Source organism: Triturus cristatus, chromosome 12 (genome assembly GCF_964204655.1).
Source record: "Triturus cristatus chromosome 12, aTriCri1.1, whole genome shotgun sequence".
NCBI classification, from domain to species: Eukaryota; Metazoa; Chordata; class Amphibia; order Caudata; family Salamandridae; genus Triturus; species Triturus cristatus.
In genome coordinates, this window is record NC_140595.1 from 380,657,992 (window position 1) to 380,678,999 (window position 21,008).

Here is a 21,008-nt window from a genome sequence, read left to right on the forward strand (position 1 = left end):
TGTTGAAAGCTTTTCACCAAAGGCAATAATTGGTGCCACTTTAACCCTCTCTGACCAATCCATTTAATGTCTACATTTGGCAAAGCAAGGTCTCTCACCATACCTCTGTTTTCTGCATACTTTTCACTACAGAAGACATAGCTGTGACCTACAATCCACACTGTGAACATCTTTCAAGGAGATCTGGATGCACTCAGAAGGTGTCTTTCAGTAGAATGGCAATATGAAATGAAAGACAGTTGTAAAATGGAGGCATACATATTTTTTTTAAATAAAAAGAACTCATTGGCTGATTCAAATCTTTTTACAGTAAAAAGTAGGCTGTATGTGTACATTTTTAGAAGCATGTTTTGTATTGGTTCAGAAAATTGTGTTCCCACAGAAGATTAGTTTGGATTTGCTGTTAGGTTGGACAGGTGAAGCACTCTTGCTCTTTGGATTTGAAACATTGTGTGCTGAACTTCTGACCTCTCTCCGCACAGCAGTGTTCCATGAGCTGTTGCTATGGTAGCAGGCAGATGTCAAGTTGGGGGAACGGTACATTTGGAAAAGGGTTGAAGTTTTCAACCAATAGAAATGTGTGATTTCATTTGAAGAAAAGTGGGAAGCACTGAGATTTGTAATTAACATGTATATGTGTAAAAAAAGAGAGGGAAACATTGCCATTTACTGGTTCTGGAGAGAGGAGAGAGGTGTAGAGCTCTGATATTCTGACTCTGATAGTCTGCTGTTTGAGTGCCACATTTCTTTCTCAACTAACTAATTTTAAAGGTGAGTTATGAGTTTGAGAGGGGATGTATGTGGTGATTTTTGATATAAATATTAGAATTGTGATTCTTCTTTAAAAGTTATGTTTTACATTTTGTGGTTTGGGAGATATTTAACTGTCTTTAACTAGTTAAATATTATGGAGTGTGTTTTTACCATAAGTTAAGGTGTACTGGTATCACTGAGGAATACTGTTTTGTGCCTAGAATCAAACCATGAGTCTGTGTGCACAAAGGAATTGTTGTCAGAGATTTTATTTGTGTTGGTCTGGTTCTGTAAGAATGGCATTTGTAGGAAAGGGTCAGCTTGTTTTTTGGAACTGTGATGGTTTCCATTCAGCATAAATCAGTATCACACAAATGGGAGGCAAATGCTAACATATTTGAAATTGATATAGTAGATTTTGCTTCTAATCATGCAATGGGTGAGCTTGGTCCTACATATACAAAACTCCAACTAACCCTTGCCACACATGTACTTTTACATACATTACTACAATGTTTAAGCTGTTATGGATGCATGCATGAATATGTCTCTTGCAACTGAAAATACACAGTCTGCATAAGCAGACTGTTAGCACACACCCAGCAGTTTATCCTGTAGAATCATGCTGAGTATTCACAAGTGAGTGGTGTTTCAGGTAGCAGTGAGTAACGCTAATACATTCAACATCACTAAGGCTGATTTCTTTTGCTGGAGTGTAGTTAGTCACCAAGGTCACACATGTTCATGGTCTCAAAAAGCTGTTTGCACATGTGCTCTTTTCTGTTTCTGAAAACTGTAATGAAAATGTATCAGACTGTTAGAGTACTTAACACTTGCAGAAAAAAACAGTAGTAAGTGTGCTTTGAAATTGGCAAGCAAATTTCATTTTCTGCCTAGAATCACAGCATGAGTCTGTGAGCACACAGGAATTGTTGTCAGAGATGTATTTCGTGTCACTCTGGCTCTTTTTGGATGTATCCATGCATATGTCTCTTGCAACTGAAAACACACAGTCTGCATAAGCAGACTCTTAGCACACACCCAGCAGTTTATCCTGTAGAATCATGCTTAGTATTCACAAGTGAGTGGTGTTTCAGGTAGCAGTGAGTAACGCTAATACATTCAACATCACTAAGGCTGATTACTTTTGCTGGAGTGTAGTCAGTCACCAAGGTCACACATGTTCATGGTCTCAAAAAACTGTTTGCACATGTGCTGTTTTCTGTATCTGAAAACTGTAATGAAAATGTATGAGACTGTTAGAGTACTTAACACTTGCAGAAAAAAACAGTAGTAAGTGTGCTTTGAAATTGGCAAGCAAATTTCATTTTCTGCCTAAAATCACAGCATGAGTCTGTGAGCACAGAGGAATTGTTGTCAGAGATGTATTTCGTGTCACTCTGGTTCTTTTTGGAAGTATCCATGCATATGTCTCTTGTAACTGAAAATACACAGTCTGCATAAGCAGACTCTTAGCACACACCCAGTAGTTTATCCTGTAGAATCATGCTTAGTATTCACAAGTGAGTGGTGTTTCAGGTAGCAGTGAGTAACGCTAATACATTCAACATTACTAAGGCTGATTTATTTTGCTGGAGTGTAGTCAGTCACCAAGGTCACACATGTTCATGGTCTCAAAAAGCTGTTTGCACATGTGCTCTTTTCTGTTTCTGACAACTGTAATGAAAATGTATCAGACTGTTAGAGTACTTAACACTTGCAGAAAAAGACAGTAGTAAGTGTGCTTTGAAATTGGCAAGCAAATTTCATTTTCTGCGTAGAATCACAGCATGAGTCTGTGAGCACACAGGAATTGTTGTCAGAGATGTATTTCGTGTCACTCTGGGTCTTTTTGGATGTATCCATGCATATGTCTCTTGTAACTGAAAATACACAGTCTGCATAAGCAGACTCTTAGCACACACCCAGCAGTTTATCCTGTAGAATCATGGTTAGTATTCACAAGTGAGTGGTGTTTCAGGTAGCAGTGAGTAACGCTAATACATTATACATCACTAAGGCTGATTTCTTTTGCTGGAGTGTAGTCAGTCACCAAGGTCACACATGTTCATGGTCGCAAAAAGCTGTTTGCACATGTGCTGTTTTCTGTATCTGAAAACTGTAATGAAAATGTATGCGACTGTAAGAGTACTTAACACTTGCAGAAAAAGACAGTAGTAAGTGTGCTTTGAAATTTGCAAGCAAATTTCATTTTCTGCCTAAAATCACAGAAAACAGTAGTAAGCGTGCTTTGAAATTGGCAAGCAAATTTCATTTTCTGCCTAGAATCACAGCATGAGTCTGTGAGCACACAGGAATTGTTGTCAGAGATGTATTTCATGTCACTCTGGTTCTTTTTGGATGTATCCATGCATATGTCTCTTGTAACTGAAAATACACAGTCTGCATAAGCAGACTCTTAGCACACACCCAGTAGTTTATCCTGTAGAATCATGCTTAGTATTCACAAGTGAGTGGTGTTTCAGGTAGCAGTGAGTAACGCTAATACATTCAACATAACTAAGGCTGATTTCTTTTGCTGAAGTGTAGTCAGTCACCAAGGTCACACATGTTCATGGTCTCAAAAAGCTGTTTGCACATGTGCTGTTATCTGTATCTGAAAACTGTAATGAAAATGTATCAGACTGTTAGAGTACTTAACACTTGCAGAAAAAAACAGTAGTAAGTGTGCTTTGAAATTGGCAAGCAAATTTCATTTTCTACCTAAAATCACAGCATGAATCTGTGAGCACTGAGGAATTGTTCTCAGAGATCTATTTTGTGATACTCTGCTTCATTTAGAATTGCATTCGTATGAAAGGGGAAGCTTGTTTTCTGGAAATGTGATGGTTAGCATTCAGCCTAAAACAGTTTCTCAAATAAGAGGCAACTGCTAACATATTTGAAATCAACATGGTAGATTTATCTTCCACTCTTGCAATGGGTCATGTAGTTGCTACATACAAAAAACTCATATTAACCCTTACCACACATGTAGTCTTACATACATGTTTACAGTGTTTAAGCAGTTATGTAAGGGTCCATTCAAGTCTCTCTTGCACCTGACAGTAGACAGTCTCCAGAACCACACTCTTAGCAGAGAGCTAGCTGTTTCTCCTGTACAGTCATGCTTACTAATCAGCACTGTGTGGTGTTTTAGGTAGGAGTGAGGAACGCTAATGCATTGAACATCACCAAGGCTCATTATCTTTGCTGGAGTGTAGTCAGTCAGCCAGGTTACACATGTACATGCTCTGAAAAAGCTGATTGGACATGTGCTCTTTTCTGCCTCTCTAAACTATAAAGAAAATGTGTCAGACTGTTAGAGTAATTACCACCTGCAAAAAAAAAAAGTAAGTGTGCTTTTGAATTGCAAATGAAATATCGTGTTCTGCCTAGAATCACACCAAGAGTCTGTGTGCACACAGGAATTGTTCTTAGAGATTAAATTTGTGTCGGTTTTGTTGTGTTTTTCACTTGTAGGAAAGGGGTAGATAGTGTTATAAGATTAGAAAAGATCATAACAAATATAGTAATATATTTAAATTACAAAAAGGTATTTTTTTTTAGTTTCTTTCAGGTATTGCTGCAGAGCAGTGAAGGAAATATAAGATGCCTATAAAATCAAGAAAGCGAAAACAACAGAAAAAACATGTATATTTGAAGACAACTGGAGGACCCAAGTTAGTTGAAGATGCTCATGTTGGGAAAAAGAAAAAGTCTTCTGGTAAGCAGACAAGGGAATTCTTTAAAAATATATTCAAAAAAAGGAAAAATTTAAAAAATGTCCCCATTGGAAAAACTGTTTCAAGTAGAAAACAACAGGACAATAGTGAGAATTTACTAAATGCTAATGTAGAAGCAAAAGCAATAAAAATTTACTTGAAAAGAAAATCAGCATTTAAAGAGATTCGTAGGAAAATGTTTCAGAGAAGAGTGATGTCCAATTTGCTAAAGGATGTGAAAAAATATAAGAAAAGAGCTAAATTTTACAAGAGAAAAAAAGATATTGAAGCCATTGTAGCTAAGGCTTTAGAATTAAAAAGAAAACTATTCATTTTAATTTTGAACAGGATGCGTACATTAGATAAAATGGTCAATGTAATGAAGTCACAAAGCAAAACGAAAAGAGTAGGGAAAAGAAATAACTTTTGTAAAGTGTTTTTAGGAAAATGGATGCATAGTTCAAGTTCTGAACCATTTTTTAATGAAGAGAGTTATTTTCAAAGTAATAGTTTGTTGCATGCAGTTGACACCAGTGGCCGAGCTTATGAAGTGAAAGATGGTTGTATAATGGAAAAGGAGAAAATGGTTCCAAGAAATGAGGAAGAAGTGATGGTGGCTGTGGTTATGGGGAGACGTCCTAAAGCCCCAGTGTACACTTGGAATTGTAGTAGTATTTGTACTGTGCGACAGGAATCTATTGATAAATTATGTGAGTTTCTAAGAGAATATAGTAAAAAAAAGTGTTAAACAGAACATTAAGGTGCTTCAAAGACTAGATCCATGCAGAGTGAGAGAGAATACTGGTTTGCAAGGACATTCTCTGGCTTGTCTTTCTAGGAAAGTTTGTCAAAGTGTTTTTCACCATGTTAGGATGCTGGCAGTACATCATACTGAAATAAGAAAATTTGTGAGAAGATTGTATTCTGCTAAAAGTCCAGCACTAAAATTAAATGAGTTGAATAGGGCTCTGTTCCGTGGAACTGTATCAGATGTTCAGAAGGTTACTGATGAAATTCAGTTTAGTTACTTTGGTCCGGAACAAGAAAGTGCAGAAAATGACACAGTTATTGAGGAAAATGTGGAAGAGAATGTAGAACCCTCTGTAAGTAAGAAATTTGAAGATCATATGACAACATTTGCTATCACCTCTAATAAAAGACCAAATATTACTTGTATATGTTGCCGGAGAAGCCATTACAAAAATCAAACAAGGAATGTTGATCTGTATGAAAAAAGTGAAGAAGAAGATAATTATAAGTGGAAGGATTTTGCAACATATATATTTCTTGAAAAATGTTTTGATTTGGGTGAAGATCAGCGTATTTGTAAATATTGTTATAACAAGTTAGAAGAAAATAAAATGCCTGCTAGAGCTGTACATAATAATTTAGAAATGGTTGATATTCCAGTTGAACTTTCTGATTTAAATACGTATGAGTCTATACTCATTCAATGTGTTCATCCGTTCCAGACCATAGTACGTATGGAGCCAAAAACCGGTAAATTACCTCCTTCAGATTTACTGAGAGGTTTAAAAGGAAGAGTGGTCTATTTGCCGTTGGATTGGAAAAAAAATATGGAAACTATTGATGCAGATACTTTGGAAACTGAACCATTAGTTATTCTGGTTAATGGTGTACCTACGAAGAATAAGAAAATTTGGCAGGAGCTGGTAGATGTACGGAAAGTACAAAGAGCAAATTTATATTTGAAAAGGAATAATAAATGTTATGAATCAATTTATATAGATGAAGATGAAGAAGATGTACTAGGAGACAGAGAAACACCAACTGGGCAAATTGAAAAAGTTGACAAGTCAAAAGAAGAAGAAATTTATGAACATTTCAGCATACATCCTCTTCATTCAAAAGAAGTAATGGCAAACACCATTGATCTGTTTCAAATTAAAAAAGCCAAAGGAACTCCCGTGAGTGTATGGGAGGAGAGCTTGGAAGCTCGTTGTTTTCCCCAGCTGTTTCCTACAGGAGAAGGTGGACGATACGATGAACGCCCAGTACAGATTCCTGCTTCTGAGTATCGGACTACAAGATTATATGCAGAAGATCCAAGATTTCGTCAAAGTATTCCATATTTGTTCCATCTGTTATTTGAAAGTGACTTGTCTGCACTATCTTATGCAGTAAACCACATTTTAAAGAGTGGAACACATCTACATAATGTGTCTGCTAAGGATTTTATGAACAAAGTGCAGCAGCGAGATGATCATTTGGAATCACAATTGATCAATCTGATGGCTTGTCAGCGTGGGACAAATGAATATTGGTACCGACGCCATGGAGAATTGAAATGTATGTTACGGAATTTAGGAACTCCTACATGGTTCCTAACCCTAAGCTGTGCCGAGTACGCTTGGAATGATTTACTAGATTTTCTACGAGAGGCAAATTCAAACATTAAAAACATCGAATACAAGACAGCAGGAGAACTGTGCTCATTGGATCCGGTTAATGTTTGCAGATATTTCAATCATAGATTTGAGGCTATGATGTCCTTCATCTGCAATAAAAAAATCCACCTCTTGGAGAAGTTGTGGATTTCTTTTGGAGAAAAGAGTACCAAGCAAGAGGTGCTCCTCATATTCATATGCTGTTGTGGAGCAAGGAGGCTCCAAAATTTGGAACAGATGCTGATGAAGCAGTGTTATCTTTCATTGAAGAATATGCAACATGTGCTATACCTAAAAGCACAGAAGAGAAAAAGTTAAAAGAGCAAGTTTTACGTTTCCAAAGTCATCGGTGTGGAAAATACTGTCGACGGAAGTACAAGACTAAAGAGAAATTCTACACAAAATGTCGATTTGGATTTCCTAGACCTGTTCTTTCAAAAGGAAGAGTCAACAGTTTTATGTCAGCTGTGCGACATACTATTACAAGAAAATCTCCCAAAAATACATACAACCTAAGAAGAAAAGAAGAATCAAAATATATAAATGACTACAACCCAGTCATTTTATCCATGTGGAATGCTAACATGGATATTCAGTATGTGGCAGACAATTCTATTGCTGTTGCTCGGTATGTCACATCTTACATCACTAAATCTGAGAAAACGGAATTGAAGGAAATGTGGGAAGAGATTTCTCACGAGAAGACTGTCAGTAAGAAGCTGTACAGTTTCAGTTTAAAGATGTTATCACATCGAGAAATTGGATCCTACGAATGTTCAGATAGGTTATCATCTGCAAGTCTGTCCTCGAAATCAAGAAGAATAATTTGGGTGAGTTTAGGCCTTGCAGGAATGCAAAATCGGGTACTGAAATCTGTTGGAGAAATTGAATATTTGGCCGAGAATGACCCAGAAAGTACAGATATTTTGAAAACAAACATGTTGGACACATATTACCCAAAAAGAAGTCATCATCTTGAGAATATGTGTCTCTATGAAGTGCTGCAGAACTACATTTTTTCACGGAAAGCCACAGAAGACATCAACAATGGAAAATATAAAGTCATTGGTGAGGAAGGATGTTTGGTGAAGCAAACATAAGGAAGTTTGATTAATCACAGGAAGCTAAGTTGTGACACTACTGACAAAAAGGAATTTTACTACTTGGCACTTTTACAGGTGTTTAAACCATGGCGTTCAGAGGACGACCTACTTGGAGAATTTCAAAGCTATGAGGATTCATTTAATGCATGTAAAGATACCATTGAATGCAGTATTTTCAGGAATTATGTCCAAATGTTAAACTAAGAAATTGAACAGGAAGCTACAATTGCAGCTGAAGTAGCTAGAGACAGTTCTCAAGACAGCCAAAGTTCTGGAACGCTCAGTCAAGATCCACTAGGACAGCCAATCTTAGAAAATGAAGCTGCAATAGCCATGACTGAAGTGGAAATGGCTATGAATCAAGCTCAGGAAGATTTAATAGACTTACCAAATTTGGAACAACAACTGAATAAAGAACAACAACAAATTTATGAAGAAGTCAGAAAAAAAATTGATCACGGATTACTACATGAAAATAAAGAGTGCACATGCACATCATTTGAACCAATTAGGTTGTATGTGAGTGGACAAGCTGGAACTGGGAAAAGTTTCTTAATTAAAGTCATCAGAAGCTACCTTCAGCAAAAAACTGATTCAACTTTATCTTGTGTTGTTACTGCTCCAACTAGGTTAGCTGCATATAACATTAAAGGAATTACTCTCCATCGCTTGCTAATGTTACCAGTGGAGCATGAGAACAAAATAGAATATCACAAGCTAACTGGCGAAGCATGCTTCGAAGTTTCAAGAGTGTTGAAGAAGATGCAAGTTCTCATTATTGATGAGGTAAGCATGGTATCAAACTTAATGCTTGCCTTTGTGCATTTAAGAATGCAGCAAATTCTAAAGAGAGACTATGACGTGTTATTTGGTGGAAAACATGTTATAGTTTTTGGGGATCTTCTACAGCTTACTCCAGTTAAAGGACAACCAGTGTTTAATACTGTGACACATGAGGACACGAAGAAGTCATTAGGAAGCATTGGTAATGCGAATATTTGGTCATTCTTTGAGTACAAAGAACTCACTACCAATATGAGGCAAGCAAACGATGAAGAATATGGAAGTATTCTGAAAGATATCAGAATTGGACTACTCACAAAAGTTGGCAGAAAAGCATTACAGAGTCGGTTGCTACATAATTTATTTCCAAGTGAAGAAATAGTTGCAGAGAAAATATACAAGAACATTGCAGAAAAAAATACTGTAATCTGCCTAATGCCAACACTACGTGAATGCTCAATATTCAATGAGGAACTTTTGAAATTGGAAAAGGAAGAGATTAAGAAAATGGAAACAGTGGACAAAATCCAACATGAAATAATTACTATTACATTAACAGGCGAACTGAAAAATAAATTAGATTCTCTAGAGAAGAACATTTCGAAAACAGCTGGATTAGAAAAAAATCTATATCTTTGCATGAACTGTCGAGTATTTTTAAGGAGAAATTTGGATGTTGAAAAAGGTTTAGTAAATGGAGCTATGGGTAAAGTTGTGGGTTTTGTTAACTACCAGAAAAAAGAAGGAAATGAGTTTTTAAAAATAAAATTTGATCAGATTGAAGAGGTAAAAGACATTAGTCGTTGTTCAGTTCGTTTTTTGCTTGTGAAAGACATATGTACGTAGGAAGCAGTTTCCATTTTCTCTAGCATATACTGTAACTATTCACAAGTGTCAAGGAATAACTGTTGATAGTGCATTTGTAAACATTGGATCTACTGTGTTCAAAGAAGGTATGGCATATGTTGCTTTGTCACGAGTGAAAAAAATATCTGGTTTATTCATGATAGACTTTGATGACTCAAAAGTTAGTGCAGATGCAAATTGTGTAAAGGAGTATAATAGATTAAGAAGAACCTATGCTCCTCATTTAGGTCAGTATCCTGTGTTGGAGAAACGTGTTGTTTCTCGGAAAAGGAGATTTGAGAATATCTGTAATGAGGATGTAGAGAAGAGGAAACAAAAAGAGAGTCATGTGATTGCAAGCAAAAAGAAAAAGGACAATGTTGAAGAGGTTGTTGGTTGCCATTTTGAAAATAGCTCTGGTGTCAACTGCTACGCAAATGTAGTGCTGAATGTTGTATTTTATCTTGAAAGTTTGCAAGAGCAGATAATAGAAAATCATGAAAAAAGATTCTGTTCTGTGCTAAGTCTTCTTTATGAGAAGCTGAGTGTTGATAAAGCTAAAATAGAAAGTGCGACTGAAATTAGAAATCTATTAGATGTATGTTCAGGACGAACACAGTTTTCTAAAAATGTCCAGCAAGATGCACAGGAATTCTTGATGTACATCCTTTTGGTACTTGAAGATGAAGGGATAGAAATTGAAAATTTGTTTGGTCTCTGTTATAAATGGGAACATAGTTGTGAAAACTGTTTCCACACATGCAGCTCTAATGTTGATTCAGAAAGGTTTATCTATTTAACATTGCCAGAGACTAAATCAGTGACTTTTAGTAAATTAGTTAAAGATGCCAATCATAGCATGGAATGTTGTGAATGTAAATCTGACATGTTTTCAACCTTACTTTTAAAGAAATATGGACAGTATGTCATTTTAATGATGCAACGTTGTAGAGCTGATGGAACAAAATTGGACACTTTAATAAAGAAATTTACAGGACATCAATTATCAATTTCTGGAAAAACTTTTGTCACAGTTGCAATAATTTTCCATGATGGGCCTATTGTAACTTCTGGTCATTACACAGTTTTTCTTAAATGTGAAAAAGGCTGGACACTGTGTAATGATTCTCAATTGGTTTTCAAGCAACGTTTGCCTTTTGATTTAGCAAATTCCTATTTAATTTTTCTGAAACCAAAATTTTAGATACAAATTGCAACATCTGAACAAATCATTTTTGCAATTTAATTGGATTACCATTGGAAATGTCATCAAAAAATATTTTAAAAATTACCATTTGGGCTAAAGGAAAGGTAATAATTTGCATTGTGGACTTCTTTGACACAAATTATTTTGGTGATTATGCTTATGCAACAGAATTTTCAGACGATATTTATTGGAATTAGTTATTGTTCTTAGGTGAGATTTTTATTGCAAATGTTACATTTCTATTACGGTATGTTTTAGTGAGAAGAGATTCTGGGCTTTTTTTAAACAATCTTTCAGATTGTATTTTTTTTTTGCCCGCTGTTAAGTGATGAATGCAATTGCTTTTACGATTTACAGTGAAATGCAATATATTCTGAAAACAGCAAAAAAAGGGCAAAAAAATGTTTGTTGAAATATGAAAATATGTGCACTGTATTCTAAAATGTATTGTTAAATATTAATACTTTTTTCTTTTTTTACAGATTGAGAAAGGAAAAATATGAAAAATAAACTTCTTTATAGAAAGTTAAATAAATCACTTATTTTTAATTAAATTATTTTGATTGGCAGGTAAGTGTGAAATTTCTGGAATTATCAAACATTTACTTTAATGCTCACTTTTTTTCACTACTCTTCTCTATGTTTTTCTCATTTCTGTAGTAGTCCCTCAAGGACCTTGTAGGGTAATTAAAAAAATGTTGTTTAAAAAAAAAAAAAAAATGTGCGTACCGTAAAAAAAAAAAAAAAAAAGTGATTACAATTTTTTTTAAAAAGTTAAGAGGTAAGGTTGGCTCTTAAAAGAACCGTTGTGTTCATAAAGGGAAAGAGGAAAGAAAGAATGGGAATATTAACAAGGACCACAGATGTGCTGGTCTATCCTATTGTTTACTAGGGAAACACTGGTCTCCGCATGAACAATTAGGCCATGACATCTTGTGCACCTCATTGAAACCCTCCCATAGGTTTCACACACGTTATAGTTAGGAATTAGCATTTAAAAATCCTTGCAAATTCACTGAAAAAACCATAAGTTTCACACATGTTATAGTTAGCTGGACATTTCTCTCGTAAAAAACCAATGAAATTCCCCCGTTATAGTTAGTTCAGCTAACTATAACTCGCGCGCCTGCAATCCCCTGCTGATGACGTCACATATTACATCACTCATGACATGGTCAGTGACATCACTCATGACATCACTGATGACATCTCAAATGACATCACTGATGACATCATCCATGTCATAAATTTACATTCACAGCATTCCATGCTATGATTGGCATCTTGAACTAATTTACTAAAAGTCACTGATTTACTCTCTGGCAATGTTAAATAGATAAACCTTTCTGAATCAACATTAGAGCTGCATGTGTTGAAACAGCTTTCACAAATATGTTCCCATTTATAAGAGAGACCGAACATATTCTCAACATCTATGCCTTCATCTTCCAGTACCATGAGGACATACATCAAGAATTCCTGTGCATCTTGCTGGACATTTTGAGAAAACTGTGTACGTCCTGAACATACATCTAAAAGTTTTCTAATTTCAGTAGCACTTTTTATTTTAGTTTTATCAATACTCAGCTTCTCATAAAGGAGACTCAGCACAGAACAGAATCTTTTTTCTTGATTTACTATTATCTGCTCTTGCAATTTTTCAAGATAAAATACAACATTCAGCACTACATTAGCGTAGCAGTTGACATCAGAGCTATTTTCAAAATGACAACCAACAACCTCTTCAACATTGTCCTTTTTCTTTTTGCTTGCAATCACATGACTCTCTTTTTGTTTTCTCTTCTCTACATCCTCATTACAGATATTCTCAAATCTCCTTTTCCGAGAAACAACACGTTTTTCCAACACAGGATACTGACCTAAATGAGGAGCATAGGTTCTTCTTAATCTATTATACTCCTTTACACAATTTGCATCAGCACTAACTTTTGAGTCATCAAAGTCTATCATGAATAAACCAGATACTGTTTTCACTCGTGACAAAGCAACATATGCCATACCTTCTTTGAACACAGTAGAACCAATGTTTACAAAAGCACTATCTACAGGTAATCCTTGAGACTTGTGAATAGCTACAGCAAATGCTAGAGAAAACGGAAACTGCTTCCTACGTACATATAAGTCTTTCACAAGCAAAAAACGGACTGAACAACGACTAATCTCTTTAACCTCTTCAATCTGATCAAATTTTATTTTAAAAAATTCAATCCCATCTTTTTTCTGGTACTTCACAAAACCCACAACTTTACCCATAGCTCCATTCACTAAACCTTTTTCAACATCCAAATTTCTCCTTAAAAATACTCGACAGTTCATGCAAAGATATAGATTTTTTTCTAATCCAGCTGTTTTCAAAATGTTCTTCTCTAGAGAATCCAATTTATTTTTCAATTTGCCTGTTAATGTAATAGTAATTCCTTCATCCTGAATTTTGTCCACTGCTTCCATTTTCTTAATCTCTTCCTTTTCCAATTTCAAAAGTTCCTAATTGAATATCGAGCATTCACGTAGTGTTGGCATTAAGCAGATTACATTATTATTTTCTGCAATGTTCTTGTATATTTCCTCTATACTTCCTTTGGAAATAAATTATGTAGCAACCGACTCTGTAATGCTTTTCTGCCAACTTCTGTGAGTAGTCCAATTCTGATATCTTTCAGAATACTTGCATAATCTTCATCGTTTGCTTGCCTCATATTGGTAGTAAGTTCTTTGTACTCAAAGAACGACCAAATATTCGCATTACCAATGCTTCCTAATGACTTCTTCGTGTCTTCATGTGTCACAGTATTAAACACTGGTTGTCCTTTAACTGGAGTAAGCTGTAGAAGATCCCCAAAAACTATAACATGTTTTCCACCAAATAACACGTCATAGTCTCTCCTTAGAATTTGCTGCATTCTTAAATGCACAAAGGCAAGCATTAAGTTTTATACCATGCTTACCTCATCAATAATGAGAACTTGCATCTTCTTCAACACTCTTGAAACTTCGAAGCATGCTTCTCCTGTAAGCTTGTGATATTCTATTTTGTTCTCATGCTCCACTGGTAACATTAGCAAGCGATGTAAGGTAATTCCTTTTATGTTATATGCTGCTAACCCAGTTGGAGCAGTAACAACACAAGACAAAGTTGAATCTGTTTTTTGCTGTAGGTAGCTTCTGATGACTTTAATTAAGAAACTTTTTCCAGTTCCAGCTTGTCCACTCACATACATCCTGATTGGTTCAAATGATGTGCATGTGCACTCTTTATTTTCATGTAGTAATACGTGATCATTTTTTTTTCTGACTTTTTAATAAATTTGTTTTTGTTCTTCATTCAGTTGTTGTTCCAAATTTGGTAAGTCTATTAAATCTTCTTGAGCCTTATTCATAGCCGTTTCCATTTCAGTCATGGCTATTGCAGCTTTATTTTCTACGATTGGTTGTCCTAGGGGATCTTGACTGAGCGTTCCAGAACTTTGGCTGTCTTGAGAACTGTCTCTAGCTACTTCAGCTGCAATTGTAGCTTCCTGTTCAATTTCTTCATTTAACATTTGGACATAATTTGTGAAAGTACTGCATTTAATCGTATCTTTACATGCATTAAATGAATCCTCATAGCTTTGAAATTCTCCAAGTAGTTCGTCCTCTGAACGCCATGGTTTAACCAGCTGTAAAAGTGCCAAGTAGTAAAATTCCTTTTTGTCTGTAGTGTCGCAACTCAGCTTCCTGTGATTAATCAAACTCCCTTTTGTTTGCTTCACCAAACATCCTTCCTCACCAATGACTTTATATTTTCCATTGTTGATGTCTTCTGTGGCTTTCCGTGAATAAATGTAGTTCTGCAGCACTTCATAGAGACACGTGTTCTCAAGATGACGACTTCTTTTTGGGTAATACGTGTCCAACATGTTTGATTTCAAAATATCTGTTCTTTCCAGGTCGTTCTCGGCCAAATATTCAATTTCTCCAACAGATTTCAGTACCCGATTTCGCATTCCTGCAAGGCCTAAACTTACCCAAATTATTCTTCTTGATTTCGAGTACAAACTTGCAGAAGATAGCCTATCTGAGCATTCGTAGGATCCAATTTCTCGATGCGATAACATCTTTAAACTGAAACTGTATAGCTTCTTACTGACAGTCTTCTCGTGAGAAATCTCTTCCCACATTTCCTTCAATTCCGTTTTCTCAGATTTAGTGATGTACGATGTGACATACCGAGCAACAGCAATACAATTGTCTGCCACATACTGAATATCCATGTTAGCATTCCACATGGATAAAATGACTGGGTTGTAGTCATTTATATATTTTGACTCTTTTCTTCTTAGGTTGTACGTATTTTTTGGAGATTTTCTTGTAATAGTATGTCGCACAGCTGACATAAAACTGTTTACTCTTCCTTTTGAAAGAACAGGTCTGGGAAATCCAAATCGACATTTTGTGTAGAATTTATCTTTGCTCTTGTACTTCCGTCGACAGTATTTTCCACATCGATGACTTTGGAAACGTAAAACTTGCTCTTTTAACTTTTTCTCTTCTGTGCTTTTAGGTATAGCACATGTTGCATATTTTTCAATGAAAGATAAAACTGCTTCATCAGCATCTGTTCCAAATTTTGGGGCATCCTTGATCCACAACAGCATATGAATATGAGGAGAACCTCTTGCTTGGTACTCTTTTCTCCAAAAGAAATCCACAACTTCTCCAAGAGGTGGATTTTTTTTATTGCAGATGAAGGTCATCATAGCCTCAAATCTATGATTGAAATATATGCAAACATTAACCGGATCCAATGAGCACAATTCTCCTGCTGTCTTGTATTCGATGTTTTGAATGTTTGAATTTGCCTCTCGTAGAAAATCCAGTAAATCATCCCAAGCGTACTCGGCACAGCTTAGGGTTAGGAACCATGTAGGAGTTCCTAAATTCCGTAACATACATTTCAATTCTCCATGGCGTCGGTACCAATATTCATTTGTCCCATGCTGACAAGCCATCAGATTGATCAATTGTGATTCCAAATGATCATCTCGCTGCTGCACTTTGTTCATAAAATCCTTAGCAGACACATTATGTAGATGTACTCCGCTTTTTAAAATGTAATTTACTGCATAAGATAGTGCAGACAAGCCACTTTCAAATAACAGATGGAACAAACAAGGAATAATTTGACGAAATCTTGGATCTTCTGCATATAATCTTGTAGTCCGATACTCAGAAGCAGGAATCTGTACTGGGCGTTCATCGTATCGTCCACCTTCTCCTGTAGGAAACAGCTGGGGAAAACAACGAGCTTTCAAACTCTCCTCCCATACACTCACGGGAGTTCCTTTGGCTTTTTTCATCTGAAACAGATCAATAGTGTTTGCCATAACTTCTTTTGAAATGTTCATAAATTTCTTCTTCTTTTGACTTGTCCACTTTTTCAATTTGCCCAGTTGTTGTTTCTGTGTCTCCTAGTAAATCTTCTTCATCTTCATCTATATAAATTGATTCATACCATTTATTATTCCATTTCAAATATAAATTTGCTCTTTGTACTTTCCGTACATCTACCAGCTCCTGCCAAATTTTCTTATTCTTTGTAGGTACACCATTAACCAGAATAACTAATGGTTCAGTTTCCAAAGTATCTGCATCAATAGTTTCCATATTTTTTTTCAAATCCAATGGCAAATACAAAACTCTTCCTTTTAAACCTCTCTGTAAATCTGAAGGAGGTAATTTACCGGTTTTGGGCTCCATACGTACTATAGTCTGGAACGGATGAACACATTGAATGAGTATAGACTCACACGTATTTAAATCAGAAAGTTCAGCAGGAATATCAACCAATTCTAAATTATTATGCACAGCTCTAGCTGGCATTTTATTTTCTTCTAACTTGTTATAACAGTATTTACAAATACGCTGATCTTCACCCAAATCAACACAATTTTTAAGAAATATATATGTTGCAAACTCCTTCCACTTATAATTATCTTCTTCTTCACTTTTTTTGTAGAGATCAACTTCCTTGTTTGAATTTTATAATGGCTTCTCCGGCAACAAATACAAGTAATATTTGGTTTTTCATTAGAGATGATTGCAAATTTTGTCATTTGATCTTCAAATTTCTTACTTACGGAGGGTTCTACATTCTCTTCCACATTTTCCTCAATAACTGTGTCATTACCTGCACTTTCTTGTTCAGTACCAAAGTAACTAAACTGAATTTCATCAGTAACCTTCTCAACATCTGATACAGTTCCACGGAACAGAGCCCTATTCAACTCATTTAATTTTAGTGCTGGACTTTTAGCAGAATACAATCTTCTCACAAATTTTCTTATTTCAGTATGATGTACTGCCAGCATCCTAAAATGGTGAAAAACACATTGACAAACTTTCCTAGATAGACAAGCCAGAGAGTGTCCTTGCAAACCAGTATTCTCTCTCACTCTGCATGGATCTAGTCTTTGAAGCACCTTAATCTTCTGCTTAACACTTTTTTTTACTATATTCTCTTAGAAACTCAAGGTAATTTATCAATAGATTCCTGTCGCACAGTACAAATACTACTACAATTCCAAGTATACACTGGGGCTTTAGGACGTCTCCCCATAACCTCAGCCGCCATCACTTCTTCCTCATTTCTATCAACCATTTTCTCCTTCTCCATTATACAACCATTTTTCACTTCATAAGCATGACCTCTGGTGTCAACTGCATGCAGCAAACTATTACTTTGAAAATAACTCTCTTCATTAAAAAATGGTTCAGTACTTGAACTATGCATCCATTCTCCTAAAAACACTTTACAAAAGTTATTTCTTTTCACTACTCCTTTCGTTTTGCTTTGTGACTTCATTACATTGACCATTTTATCTAATGTACGCATCCTGTTCAAAATTAAAATAAATAGTTTTCTTTTTAATTCTAAAGCCTTAGCTACAATGGCTTCAATGGCTTTTTTTCTCTTATAAAATTTCGCTCTTTTCTTATATTTTTTCACATCCTTTAGCAAATTGGACATCACTCTTCTCTGAAACATTTTTCTACGGATCTCTTTAAATGCTGTTTTTCTTTTTAAGTCAATCTTTATTGCTTCTGATTGTACATTAGCATTTAGTAATTTCTCACTTTTGTCCTGTTTTCTACTTGAAACAGTATTTCCAGTGGGGACATTTTTTACATTTTTCCTTTTTTTGAAGATATTTTTAAAGAATTCCTTTGTCTGCTTACCAGAAGACTTTTTCTTTTTTCCAACATGAGCATCTTCAACTAATTTGGGTCCTCCAGTTGTCTTCAAATATACATGTTTTTTCAGTTCTTTTCTCTTTCTTGATTTTATAGGCATCTTAAATTTGCTTTACTGCTCTGCAGCAATACCTGAAAGAAACTAAAAAAAAATACCTTTATGTAATTTAAATGTATTACTAAATTTTTTATGAGCTTTTCAAATCTTATAATACTATCTACCCCTTTCCTATGAGTGAAAAACACAATAAAACCAACACAAATTAAATCTCTAAGAACAATTCCTGTGTGCACACAGACTCTTGGTGTGATTCTAGGCAGAAAACGAAATTTGATTGGCGAATAGAAAGCGCACTTACTACTGTGGTAGTGCAAGTGATAATTACTCTAACAGTCTGACACATTTTCATTAAAGTTTTCAGAAGCAGAAAAGAGCACTTGTCCAAACAGCTTTTTGAGACCATGAACATATGTAACCTAGGTGACTGACTACACTCCAGCAAAGGAAATGAGCCTTGGTGATGTTAAATATATTAGCGTTACTCACTCCTATCTAAAACACCACACAGTGCTGATTAGTAAGCATGACTGTACAGGAGAAACAGCTAGCTCTCTGCTAAGAGTGTGATTCTGGAGACTGTCTACTGTCAGGTGCAAGAGTGATCTGCATGGACGCTTGCATAACTGCATAAACACTGTAAACATGTATGTAAGACTACATGTGTGGTAAGGGTTAATAGGAGTTTTGAACATGTGGAAACCACATAACACATTGCACGAGTGGAAGGAAAATCTACCATGTTCATTTCAAATATATTAGCATTTGCCTCTCATTTGAGAGATACTGATTTGGGCTGAATCCTAACCATCACAGTTCAAGAAAACAAGCTTCCCCTTTCCTACCAATGCAATTCTAAAAGAACCACAGTAACACAAAATAAATCTCTGTCAACAATTCCTGTGTGCACACAGACTCATGGTGTGATTCTAGGCAGAAAACGAAATTTGATTGCCAATTTCAAAGCACACTTACTACTGGTTTTTTTGCAAGTGATAAGTACTCTAACCGTCTGACACATTTTCATTACAGTTTTCAGAAACAGAAAAGAGCACATGTCCAAACAGCTTTTTGAGACCATGAACATATGTAACCTAGGTGACTGACTACACTCCAGCAATGAAAAAGAGCCTTGGTGATGTTGAATGTATTACCGTTACTCACTCCTATCTAAAACACCACACAGTGCTGATTAGTAAGCATGACTGTACAGGAGAAACAGCTAGCTCTCTGCTAAGAGTGTGGTTCTGGAGACTGTCTACTGTCAGGTGCAAGAGAGATCTGCATGGACCCTTACATAACTGCATAAACACTGGAAACATGTATGTAAGACTACATGTGTGGTAAGGGTTAATAGGAGTTTTTAACATGTACCAACTACATGACCCATTGCACGTGTGGAAGGAAAATCTACCATGTTGATTTCAAATATGTTAGCATTTACCTCTCATTCGTGAGATAGTGATTTCTGCAGAATGCTAACCATCACAGTTCAAGAAAACAAGCTTCCCCTTTCCTACTTATGCAATTCTAAAAGAACCAGAGTAACACAAAATAAATCTCTGACAACAATTCCTGTGTGCACACAGACTCATGGTGTGATTCTAGGCAGAAAACGAAATTTGATTGCCAATTTGAAAGCACACTTACTACTGTTTTTTTGCAAGTGATAAGTACTCTAACAGTCTGACACATTTGCATTACAGTTTTCAGAAACAGAAAAGAGCACATGTCCAAACAGCTTTTTGAGACCATGAACATGTGTAACCTGGGTGACTGACTACACTCCAGCAAAGGAAATGAGCCTTGGTGATGTTGAATGTATTTGCGTTACTCACTGCTACCTGAAACACCACTCAGTTGTGAATACTAAGCATGATTATACAGGATAAACAGCTGGGTGTGTGCTAAGAGTCTGCTTCTACAGACTGTGTATTTTCAGTTACAAGAGACATATGCATGGATGCATCCATAACAGCATAAACATTGTAGTAATGTATGTAAAAGTACATGTGTGGCAAGGGTTATTTGGAGTTTTGTATATGTAGGACCAAGCTCACCCATTGCATGATTAGAAGCAAGATCTACTATATCAATTTCAAATGTGTTAGCATTTGCCTCCCATTTGTGTGATACTAATTTATGCTGAATGGAAACCATCACAGTTCCAAAAAACAAGCTGACCCTTTCCTACAAATGCCATTCTTACAGAACCAGACCAACACAAATAAAATCTCTGACAACAATTAAAACATCCCCTTTCCTACCAATGCAATTCTAAAAGAACCAGAGTAACACAAAATAAATCTCTGTCAACAATTCCTGTGTGCACACAGACTCATGGTGTGATTCTAGGCAGAAAACGAAATTTGATTGCCAATTTGTAAGCACACTTACTACTGTTTTTATTGCAAGTGATAAGTACTCTAACAGTCTGACACATTTTCATTACAGTTTTCAGAAACAGAAAAGAGCACATGTCCAAACAGCTTTTTGAGACCATGAACATGTGTAACCTGGGTGACTGACTACACTCCAGCAAATGAAATCAGCCTTAGTGATGTTGAATGTATTACCGTTACTCACTGCTACCTGAAACACCACTCAGTTGTGAATACTAAGCATGATTCTACAGGATAAACAGCTGGGTGTATGCTAAGAGTCTGCTTCTGCAGACTGTGTATTTTCAGTTACAAGAGACATATGCATGGATGCATCCATAACAGCATAAACATTGTAGTAATGTATTTAAAAGTACATGTGTGGCAAGGGTTAGTTGGAGTTTTGTATATGTAGGACCAAGCTCACCCATTGCATGATTAGAAGCAAAATCTACTATATCAATTTCAAATATGTTAGCATTTGCCTCCCATT